At 48.1% G+C, this 10,230-nt stretch overlaps 1 protein-coding gene across 7 annotated transcripts in view; it reads left to right on the top strand.

Annotated features, from left to right (window-relative positions):
- The first annotated feature begins 382 nt into the window (after window positions 1-382).
- Window positions 383-10,230, top strand: part of LZTS2 (leucine zipper tumor suppressor 2) — a 71,073-nt gene continuing 61,225 nt past the window's right edge. For 2 of the 7 annotated variants that reach the window (XM_083441000.1, XM_083441002.1), the window contains exons 1-2: window positions 4,643-4,832; window positions 5,484-5,533. The gene's annotated coding sequence lies outside the window, so the exon portion shown is untranslated. Of the gene's footprint in view, window positions 799-4,349; window positions 4,609-4,642; window positions 4,833-5,041; window positions 5,179-5,483; window positions 5,534-10,230 lie in introns of those variants that run through there. The other 5 variants (XM_083441004.1, XM_083441006.1, XM_083441001.1 and 2 more) reach the window with 4 other exon arrangements.

The raw sequence follows: 10,230 nt of genomic DNA, 5'->3' as shown, positions 1-10,230 counted from the left end.
ACCTCCCGCTGCTGCCTTATGTTTTGCTTAACACCCAGACTGAAGAAGAGCCCTGGAGACCTCGAAAGCTTGCTTAATTGTTGCTTTGGAATATTTTAGTTGGTCCAGAAATAAAGATATGTCTCTGACGGCACGTGATGCAGAAGGAAGGTGGTTGTTTCTGAGTAGCCTTTTTAACGAGGCGCATCTAACCTCGTTTGCTTTTATTGACGTGCGCGCAGCCCGGGAATTACAGTATATAGTGAGGTCAGGTGGTCAGCTTTTTGGCTCTTCCCTTGTAATCTCAGAAGTTAAAAGGGCATAACAGAGGAACATGGTATGGGAAACAACGACACAACACCCATCCCGGAAACAAGACCAGAAAAAGTGCTCCAGACATCATGATAACTTTAAAAAGTTGAAGGGAGGGCAAGAGGCATAGCTTTGGCCAAGCCAAGCCGGCATCGCCCGCTGTCTCTCTTAAAAACCCCACAGTTTTAGGGCTGGGACGTTGCCCTCGACCCTAAAGGCGCCCTTCCTTACCCCTCCCCGGATTGATCGTCTGGGACCAGACACTGTCCGCCCGTCGTGACTCTCCCGAGCGCGGCCCCTTCCCACTGCCCGTTAGCTCGGCCGTCCGTCCTTCTGGGGAGGGGGGGCTTTAGGGGGGTGGCGGCCGGGCGGAGCCTGGCGTTGGGGCCGGGCATGGACTGGCCGGGGGGCGAGGGGAGCTGGAGGCTGCGGCGGGCTGTCCTAGCGCTCGTCTGGGCGAGGGGGAGAGAGCTGGCTGGCTGTGTGGCCCCGAGATGCTGTGTGGCGGTCAGTGGAGGAAAACGCTTTAAAACTGAGGGAGCGATGAATTAAAACGCGGGGGGGGGGGGCGAGGGGGGGCGGCGTTGTAGGGCAAATGTGGGGATACAGGGGAGAGATCCTCCAGGCGCTTAAGGGAAGTCTCTGCGGAGGGCTAATGCCCTAGACATGTTTTTAAACTAAGCTTAACATAAATACGCTGCTGTGTTGATGGTTTGTATGTGTGGGGCAGAAGAGTTGGAGTGTTATATTTTTAGGGGGCTGAGAATCTGTGTAAGGAGTGTGGGGTATCATGTATGGGGGAAATGTGCTACGAGGCTGGTGGTTCTGTGGGCTATGTAACCACTGTCCAGAAGTGGAATATGGGCAATGGGTGGTTGGAGGGTCTTTGGGGAGACAGATCTTGGGTGGAGTGGAGCAAGGGACTGGGAGATCCGGTGGTACTGAGGTGTTGTGCTGGGTCAAAGTGCGGGGCAGTGGCTGAAAAGGCAAAAGTGACTCTTCCAGGGACGGAAGGAGCTGATGCTGAGGGGCAAGGGCAGGCCCTCCAGAAGTTGTTGTGCCGGACTCCAACCAACTCATTGATCCCGGACAGCGTAGTCAATGGTCAGGAATGATGGGAGCCATAGTCCCAAGAACAACTGGGAAGGGTACAGGGTCCCCACTCCTGGACTGGTAGGAGACCAGCATTTGTGGAAGAGGGGTTTTGATTACTGAAGGGGGATTTGTTTGTTTGATTGATTTTAAAAGCTTATATCCTGCCTTTTCCCAGATAATGGCTCCAGGGTTCTGGGGTTTCAAGGGGTTTGGCTGAGATGGGCTCTGGGTCTGAGAGGGTGGCTCTCTGGCATGCTGAGGGAGGGACTGTTTCAACAGTCTACATTCCAGGCTCAGGAGTCGGCAGGGACCGGAGAGGTTTCGGTGGCTTTCTTTCCCTGTCTCACCTCCAGTGCAAACTTTCCCCGAAGCTTCTTTCCGATATATGCAGTGCCCAGCTTGGCCTGGCAGCCTTCCTTTTCCCTTTCGGAATATAGAGTTTCCATTTCACAGCCACATGGGGAAAGCTGGCTCCATCGCAATCAGATATATTGAAAACTGTGGCTAGAAGTATTCGCACGCCTTCCCTCCCTCCTCCCACCCCTGGCCACATCTACCCTTGGACATTCTAGCTTATTTGGACAGGAGCAGAGACTTTGGTATCTGGAGTGACAACTGCCTGTTAGCCCCTCCCTCCCTGGGCGAACTCTCGTCTCCTGTTTGGTATTAGCTTTCAGCCCAGGATGCAGAGCATATGGTTTAAGCCTAAGTACTCCTGCCTAGCTGGTTTGGATGGTTATTTCAGGGTTGTGCTGCAGGCTGTGCCTGTTGGGCATTCCCCAGGTTATAGCTAAATTTGCCTGAATTGCTTCACCTTATGTACTCTCTGCACAGTGGTGTTTGTGCCCATTGGAGGTGCTAGGGCAGAAAGCAGGGAGCCCAACAGCTGATGGAGCCAGAGTCAATGAGATTCAGAGCCAACTAATTTGAGTTTTGCCCCCTTCTTCCTCACCCTCCTTACAAGGCATAGGTGCAAACTCCCTGGGCCCCCAAAATTCCCCACGAAGGGGCCAGGCATCCACAAATTTTGGTGCCAGGGCTGTGCACGCTGCATGGCACCCACAGCCCTGGGTACCCACGGTCATGGGGCCAAGTTGGCACTCCTGTTACAAGGCCAACACTGAGACATAAGGTGGAAGAAGCTGACAGGCAATGCCAGCTAGTAGCGGTTCTCAACCTGTGGGTCCCCAGATGTTGTTGGACTACAACTCCCACCATCCCTGAGCTCTGGCCTTGCTAGCTAGGGGTGATGGGAGTTGTAGTTCAACAACATCTGGGGACCAACAGGATGAGAAACGCTGGAAGGCAAGGCTGGGTGGGCTGCCTGGCTGATGTCAGATTCATAGCTGTCAATTTTCAGATTTGAAAATAAGGGATCAGCAGCCTCACCTGTCCCGGGGACAGTCTACGGGATATCTAACAATCCGGGATAGCAGCGGGAAGCAGTGGGAAACAGCGCTAGAATAAGGGAATTCCCCGCAAAAAAAGGGAAGGTTGACAGCTATGGTCAGATTGAGGTTGGTGGGGCAGTGTTCCAGGCACTAAAATGGGCCAGCCATCGCTGAAACTCCACTGAACAACTTGCCGCAGGTAACTAAGAATTACTTGCAGGCAAATGAGTGGGGTGGTGGATGAGGGGTGGATCCTTCGCCTCCCTCCACCACTTGAGTTCTGTGCTAACCACAGAGGAAGGAAAGCCCCTTCCTCCCTGAGAAGCATGCAAACCAAGCAGGCTGGTGGAGAAGAGGCGGATATGGAAAATAATCTGTTCTTCCTTTGCCCGTTCACTCAGTAGCCTGCTTAGAGTCTAAGGAACCTGTATCTGCATGCTGGCAGCAGAGGGTGGGGGCTTCCTTTCCTCTACAGCCAGCATGGAAACAGAAGCTGGTAACTTTTGTGGGCTTATTTCCAAGGCCGTGCTATATCTTTGACCCCCCAGATTCCCCTTCTGTCAAATTGAGCTAGATTTTTTCCTCACTAAATTCATTATAATTTCTGCGCTCTAACAGAAAGGGTTCCCATGTACCCTTACTCAGCATTAAGTTTCGCTGAGTTTGGTGGCTGTTTACTTATTCCAAGGTCAGTGTGCAAAGGACTGCAGCCTTATAGTTGGGGCTGATGAGAGTTGGAGACAACAACATCTGGAGGGTCTTATGTTCCCTACCTCTGTCCTAGCCCATCAGCATTAGCTCAGCCCAATCCTTTAGCTTTGCATGGAACTGCTAGACCCCCTAGTGCGACTGTTTCCATATGCATCATATTCTACATCTCCCAACATAGGAATGACACTTTACAAATCAAAGGAAGAAACTCTTATGTGAGCTCCTCATGGGTAGAGAACATATTTAGCTTTGCTCTGACCCTTTTGGAAGAGTTTTCTCTTCTAATGTAGAACTGATGGCAAGTTTTTTTAAGAAGCAAAAAACAAAATTGAAAAGCCACTATGTTTTCTTTGGTGGCATTTCTTCTGCCTGCAATGATCATTTGAATTGGGGGCAGCAGTGGGATAAATGTGTCCCTCTCCTCTCTTCTGAACATAACATGACCTTATCTGTTTCACAACCTTAGGGAAAAAGAGATTGGTAAAATGGTACTTTTTTTACTGGGTCACATTTGTTAATAAGCATATGCAAGGATTTTGATGGTCACGTGACATTGTTCTTCAGAGCTTCTGGATTGGACCACGTAGCAGCAGGCTGACAGCAGCTGCTCCATGAGTAGTTAGTTGAGCACTACATAATGAGCCGGTCTCTGCTTTGTGTTTGGAGCATGAAAGGGTCTGTAACATGATGCTCCGACTTCTAAGGCTGGAGAATGGGGTGGGAAGGAGGGAGGGAGGGAAGAGAGCATTGGGGGCTTGTAAGCTGTGTGTGATTTGCTCATTGTGCCCGCTGGAAAGAGAAAAATCTCCTGGGCCTTCCTCTGGCACGAATCCAGGAGTTTTTGCGCTCTCCTGTGCCAGGCGCAGGAAAGAAGAGAGTCTGTACAAATTGCTGCTTTCTAGTCCTGATCCTAAATTTGATGGCTCCGTGTGCATTTGCCTTAAGTTGTTCTAGGTTATGTCTTGGAGCTGGTAAAGACTACAAGAAATGAGCTGCACAGAAAACAGAGGAACGTGATATGCACTGCACATGTGGGAACATGCACACACGAACCTAGTTGTTAGCATGAAAGAAATGTGAAGCGACAGGCGTCCCTCCCCTCCTGTTCTCTGATTAGCTGGTAAGACTGTTTGGCTGTGACGCTGGCCAGGATTTTTTTGGGGAGTTGGAATGATAGTGAGAAGGGCAGGCAGCAGGAATCAACTTGAAACCGCTAGTGGTTTTACTCTTTCAGGATGTGTGAGCCAGCCTCATCTGCCATTTTCCTACATGGACAAGCTTCTCTGGTGGTTTGTCCTTTGGTTCGGAAGTCTGGCTGTTGTTGACCGGGTTTGCGTTGGTTCGGTATGTCTTTCTGCCTTTCTGCCTGCCAAGGCATATGGTGTGGGATACAGAGCAGGGGAGGAGGTGGTGCTGTGCAGCTCACTTTTCTCTGGCACAGTTTGAAACATAATGTTGCCTAGAGGGAAGAGTGTCCCTGCCCTGATCTTCGAACGATAAATTTGAGGAGGGAAAAAAAAAACCAACTCCATTCAGCCGCTGTTAAATTAATTGCTTGCGTTTGTAACTTGGACACCAAAGCTGGCTGTTTGGGTGGAGAACTCCACTGTGGAGCAGAGGAATTTAGAGCGAAAATCACTGTAATGAGGGAGTCCTCCAGCAATGAATTGCAGAATAGAAAAGTAGAGAAGTACGAACTTTCCCTGTGGCTCTTGAGTTGTGCATGTAGAGAGGGTCTCGGCTGATTTTAGCAAGGGGCGATCTGTATTTTCCTCTTACACCATCTACTGTGTATTTATCCTTCAGTGTTCCTTAATTTTGCATTTGCACAAGGAATCCAGAGCAATATGGAGAGTGGGGACTGAGAACTTCTGAGAACCTACCCTATAGCCTGGTTGGTTATTGTGACTGAAACTCATCATGTGCTACACATGCCAGAAACTGCACTGATTTTTCATTTAATCTACTGGCTTCACAATTTTTCTGTTGTTTCAGGAGGAAGTTGATGACAGGAGAGCAGAGCTCACTTTCAAGACCTGAGGCAGGTAAGGTACATGAAGAGAGAGTCCCCTCAGATACCACAGCAAAATTTGCAGAATTACTGTCATTTGGCTTCTGTGTTCCTAGGATGTGCTGGAGGTTGAAATGATGTGCTGTTCTTTATATGATTCACTTAAGGCCACTCTTCTTCTCCCCATAATGCAAGCTAGTTTAGTTTAATGTGCAGTCTTTTGCTTACTCTGGTACATCTATGAATATATCAAAGTGCAGCAGATTTGGTTGGCAAGGAATGGCCAAGGAATCACATTCTGAACAGCCTCCTTTTTTTGTCTTTCTCATTTATCTTCCCACCCCCTTCTTTGGACCCCTTGCATTCTTTGAGGGACTGACACTTGGAAAGGTTTGTGCTTATGATAGCTTTTGGAGAATTTGCAACTCCCCCTCCCCCCCAAACCCCCCCACACCAAATGACTTAGATATTTAAAACAACCATCTCTCAGGATATTGCTCACCAATACCCTCTTTAGGAAACTGACCCTGTGTGTATTTGGAAACTTGGACCTTATTTTGGCTTAGTCTTGCATATAGAATGAAAAGATTTACTAGCTTACTAAATAAAATTGGGTAGTCCATGTTTTCATTGTGCATCCACACGGCACTCAATGCGCCCCATTCTTGTCACTGCACCTGGTTGCTATGCTACTGCAATCCTAAGGCCTTTCCCTTTAATTTCTGTTCTCCTCTGGTGCCAACAGAGGATAGCTTAGCCTGCCCACTTAACTTGGCAAAACTTTTCTGACACTGGTTGTCTTTGTGGCAAGAGAGAGAAAAGAACTGGGTTGCCTGCTTTGACTTCTAGAGGGGGGAGTTAATTATGTAGCAAGTTACAAAAGGGCCCTCCCCACCCTTTCCCCTTTTTGTGAAGGCTACTAAGAGACTGACACAAAAACACCCATTAAACCAGATGACCTTCCAATCTTGGGCTTGCAGTTCCTGCTCAAGGCAGCTCGGAGCAGTGATGATAAATGCAGTGAAATTGACATTAATCTGTATTCGGAGCATTTGCAGATACGGACAGCCTTGGGGCTGTCTTTGCCATGTGTTATTGCCCTGAGTAGTAATAATATTATAATTTATCTGTGCATGAAAAGCTTGTCACATGTCTTGAGCTCAACAAGGGCAGATCTAATGCCTCCTCAGATGGGAGGTGGACAGAAAGAGGCACCAGGGTCTTAGGAAATGGCCATGTTTATAGTAGATTTTTTTGGGGGGGGGTTTCTTTGGATCTTTCACATGACAGTCAGACCCAGGCCGCTTGGCCTCATGGAAACTCATTCTCTGTTGTGTCGTCCCACAAAACTGTGGTGCATGTATGGACTGATGGACATCCTCCCTCATCAAATAGCTGAGAAATTTATTATTAGTCACTTTTGTGCTTTTCATCACTTAAGTGCTTAATTTCCAAAATTGGAGATGCTAGAACTCACAATAGTCTTTGCTCTGGAAACTCTTTACATGGGTCCATAGCTGGTTGCAGTTTCTCCATCTGAAGGGGAAGGAGCTTGGAACCTGCAGAAAGGCACTCCCTTTATTGTTACTACTTCACACATTTGAGGATTGAGCTCTGATTTTGAAACAAGTTCTGGGGCTTTCCTTTTGCATCCCTTTGGGTGTGATTACCGAAAGCATTTACAAAGTTCTTTGCTTGCTTTGTTTAATCTCTATATTCTGAAACGCAAAATTAACACCTGCAGCTTGGTGAGACCTCGCCTCTCTTCACAAGACTGCAGCTGCCCTCTGATTTCGAATGAAGCCTGCAAACATTTCTCTGATAAAAACAGGGACATCCTATTCAATAATAATAATAATTTAAACCCCGCATATCTGACTGGGTTGTCCAAGCCACTCTGGGTGGCTTCCAACATATACTGTATATACTCAAGTATAAGCCGACCCTTTCAGCACATTTTTAATGCTGAAAAAGCCCCCCTCGGCTTATGCTTGAGTGAGGGACCTTTCGGGCTGCTCCTTCCTCCTCCGCTGCCTTTGCCACTGTTGGCGGCAGAGGAGCAGGTAGGAGCAGCCCTTCTGGGCTGCTTGTTCTTCCTCTGCCGCTGCCACCAGCCTCTGCCTCCCGGCAGCACCCTAGGTAGACAGGGGGGCGGGAGGGGCTGGGGGGGAGAGAGAAGCCCCCTCTGCGCGCACACACACACACTCCGGCCCACCAGGAAGTGTGTGGTGAACCAGCTTATACTTTAGTCAATAAGTTTTCCCAGTTTTTTGTGGTAAAATTAGGTGCATTTAAAAACTTCCCCATGCAGGGCTGCCTTCAGATGTCTTCCAAAGGTTGTATAGTTACTTATCTCTTTGGCACGTGGGTTGCATAACTCCATACCCTCCAACATTTCACCGATGAAAATAGGGACATCCTAAGGAAAAGTGGAGCATTCTGGGATCAAATCAGAAAGTGGAACGGCTTCTGTAAATCCAGGACTATCTCTGGAAAATAGGGACACTTGGAGGGTCTGGCAAACCTGTGGCCCTCCGTTTGATGTTATACTACAGTTTCCATCATCCCTACCCATTGGCCATATTGGGTGGGGCTAATGGGAATTGGAGTCCAGCAGCAGCTGAAGGGCCACATGCTCGCCACACTAATGTAAAGCTGCTGGGTTCCATCTGGCAATCATATTATTCAGGACTGGGAAATGACTGAAAGAATATGCAGGATATAATGTGCATGGAAGCAAGTCTCATATTTACATGGAAGTAAGTCTGATTTCAGGAGGATTCACTTGTGAGTAGGTGTGCAAGAGGTTACAGCCCCATTAAATACAGCAGGATTTACTTTTGAATAAACATGCATAACAAGAACATCAACAACATCTTATTTATATGTTGTGCACCTGACCGGGTTGCCCCAGCCACTCTGGGCAGCTTCCAACAACTTAAAGCATCAGCAAATTAAAACATCAACGGCATGAATTTGGATGCGCCCAGGAAAGTGCTGTATGGCATTTCATTTACAAGTATGGATCTTTGTACTAGGAAGAAAGTCTCAAATGAGGTCATTGAGTCTCACTCCAAACTAGTCAGATTGCCTAGTATTGCCGTCCAGTGGTGGAGGAACCTTCTCCGGCACCTGGGGCGGGACATCCCGTATGGAGTGTGCATGTGCAATGACCGTACGGGCTGCCACACATGCGCACAGGCTGCTGCTTGCGTGTGTGGCATATATGGGCAGCCGATTGTGCACGGAGGCGTACAGGCTACTGTGCGAGCAGCATCCCGTACGGACCGCACATGTATTGCATCCAGTACGGACTGCGCATGCGCGGCAGCCCATATGGACTGTGTGCGCCCTCAGCCGCTCTGCAGCTGGGGGGAGGCAGGGGCCACCCCCTCTGCCCCCCACTTCGTACGCTCCTGCTTTCGTCTTCATTTCCGTTTTGCCATTTCACCTTATTTATACCAATCTCAGGGTTTCACATATGCTTCATCGTCCTGGAACTGCAAGCTTGGGTTGCAGATTTTGTTTTCTTAATGAATACTGAATTTGAACAGTTTCACTTATTTATGAATTTATGAATTATGAAGTAGCCAGGTTTGTTGTTGTTTAGTCATTTAGTCGTATCCGACTCTTCGTGACCCCATGGACCAGAACACGCCAGGCACTCCTGTCTTCCACTGCCTCCCGCAGTTTGGTCAAACTCATGTTCATGCTTCAAGAACACTGTCCAACCATCTCATCCTCTGTCGTCCCCTTCTCCTTGTGCCCTCAATCTTTCCCAGCATCAGGGTCTTTTAGCTTCTGCTAAAAGACACCACCAGAAGAATTGTGTTTGATATCTAGATAAATGGGTGTACAACTGAAATGGCAATAGGGAGAAAGTTTGTACCTTGTTACTGATAATTTTGCTTATAAAATGACTCTGAACCTGAGTACTAAAGACCTCCCAATCATAAAATTTGATGTGGAATAAAAGAGCCTCTTGCACAATTTTCAGTAGTGGATCATGCAAATCTTTTCAGTCACAATGCTCATTTATAGAGGGGGTGAATGAAGGGGAAAGGTCATAGGTCAGTGGTAGCAAGCATGCACTTTTCATGCAAAAGGTTCCAGGGTTCAGTCCCTGACGTCAGTGTAGACAATGCTGAACCAGATGAACTAATGGTCTGCCTCAGTGTAAAGCAGCTCTCTGTGTTCCTTTTTTTCATGAAAGGCAGGAACAGCCATAATTTCTTTTGATAGTTGCTCTAAATGGCTAAGATTCCAAGCTGCGCGGAGGAATTTTTGGTAGAAATGAAAGGTGATGTGAAATGGGATTTTCCCTTTCCTTTGAGTGCTGCATTCCCGTTTACATGGCAGCTCAAGTGCTCATCAATACTGCATCCGAAAATGGTGCAAATTCGGGGCAGGGAACTTTTTCCAGCCCAAAAGCCACTTTCTCTTCTGGGCAGCCTCCTGGTGGCCTCGTGTCACTGGTGAGAAGGGCCAGGAGCAAAAATGGGCAGAGCAACAAATGCCAGTTTAACTTTTGTTCAGTAGTCCTGAACACACAGCCACACATTTTTCTGTTCTGCATCCAGGCAAGCAAGTGATGCATTCTGGCCAGGCAAAAAACCCTAGCCTGGGGTTCACTACCCCTGGTGTAAATAAATGAGAATGAGAATCATTTCAGTTTCCTTCACTTTCTGATTGATTCCTCCTGCCTTCCTTGGGCCAAGAGGCCTCAAATAA

The sequence above is a fragment of the Podarcis tiliguerta genome, assembly GCF_965153285.1.
Source record: "Podarcis tiliguerta genome assembly, chromosome: 5".
In the NCBI taxonomy this organism is placed as follows: Eukaryota; Metazoa; Chordata; class Lepidosauria; order Squamata; family Lacertidae; genus Podarcis; species Podarcis tiliguerta.
Note: the sequence above shows the minus strand (reverse complement) of the source record. Positions and strands in the feature narration are given on the sequence as shown.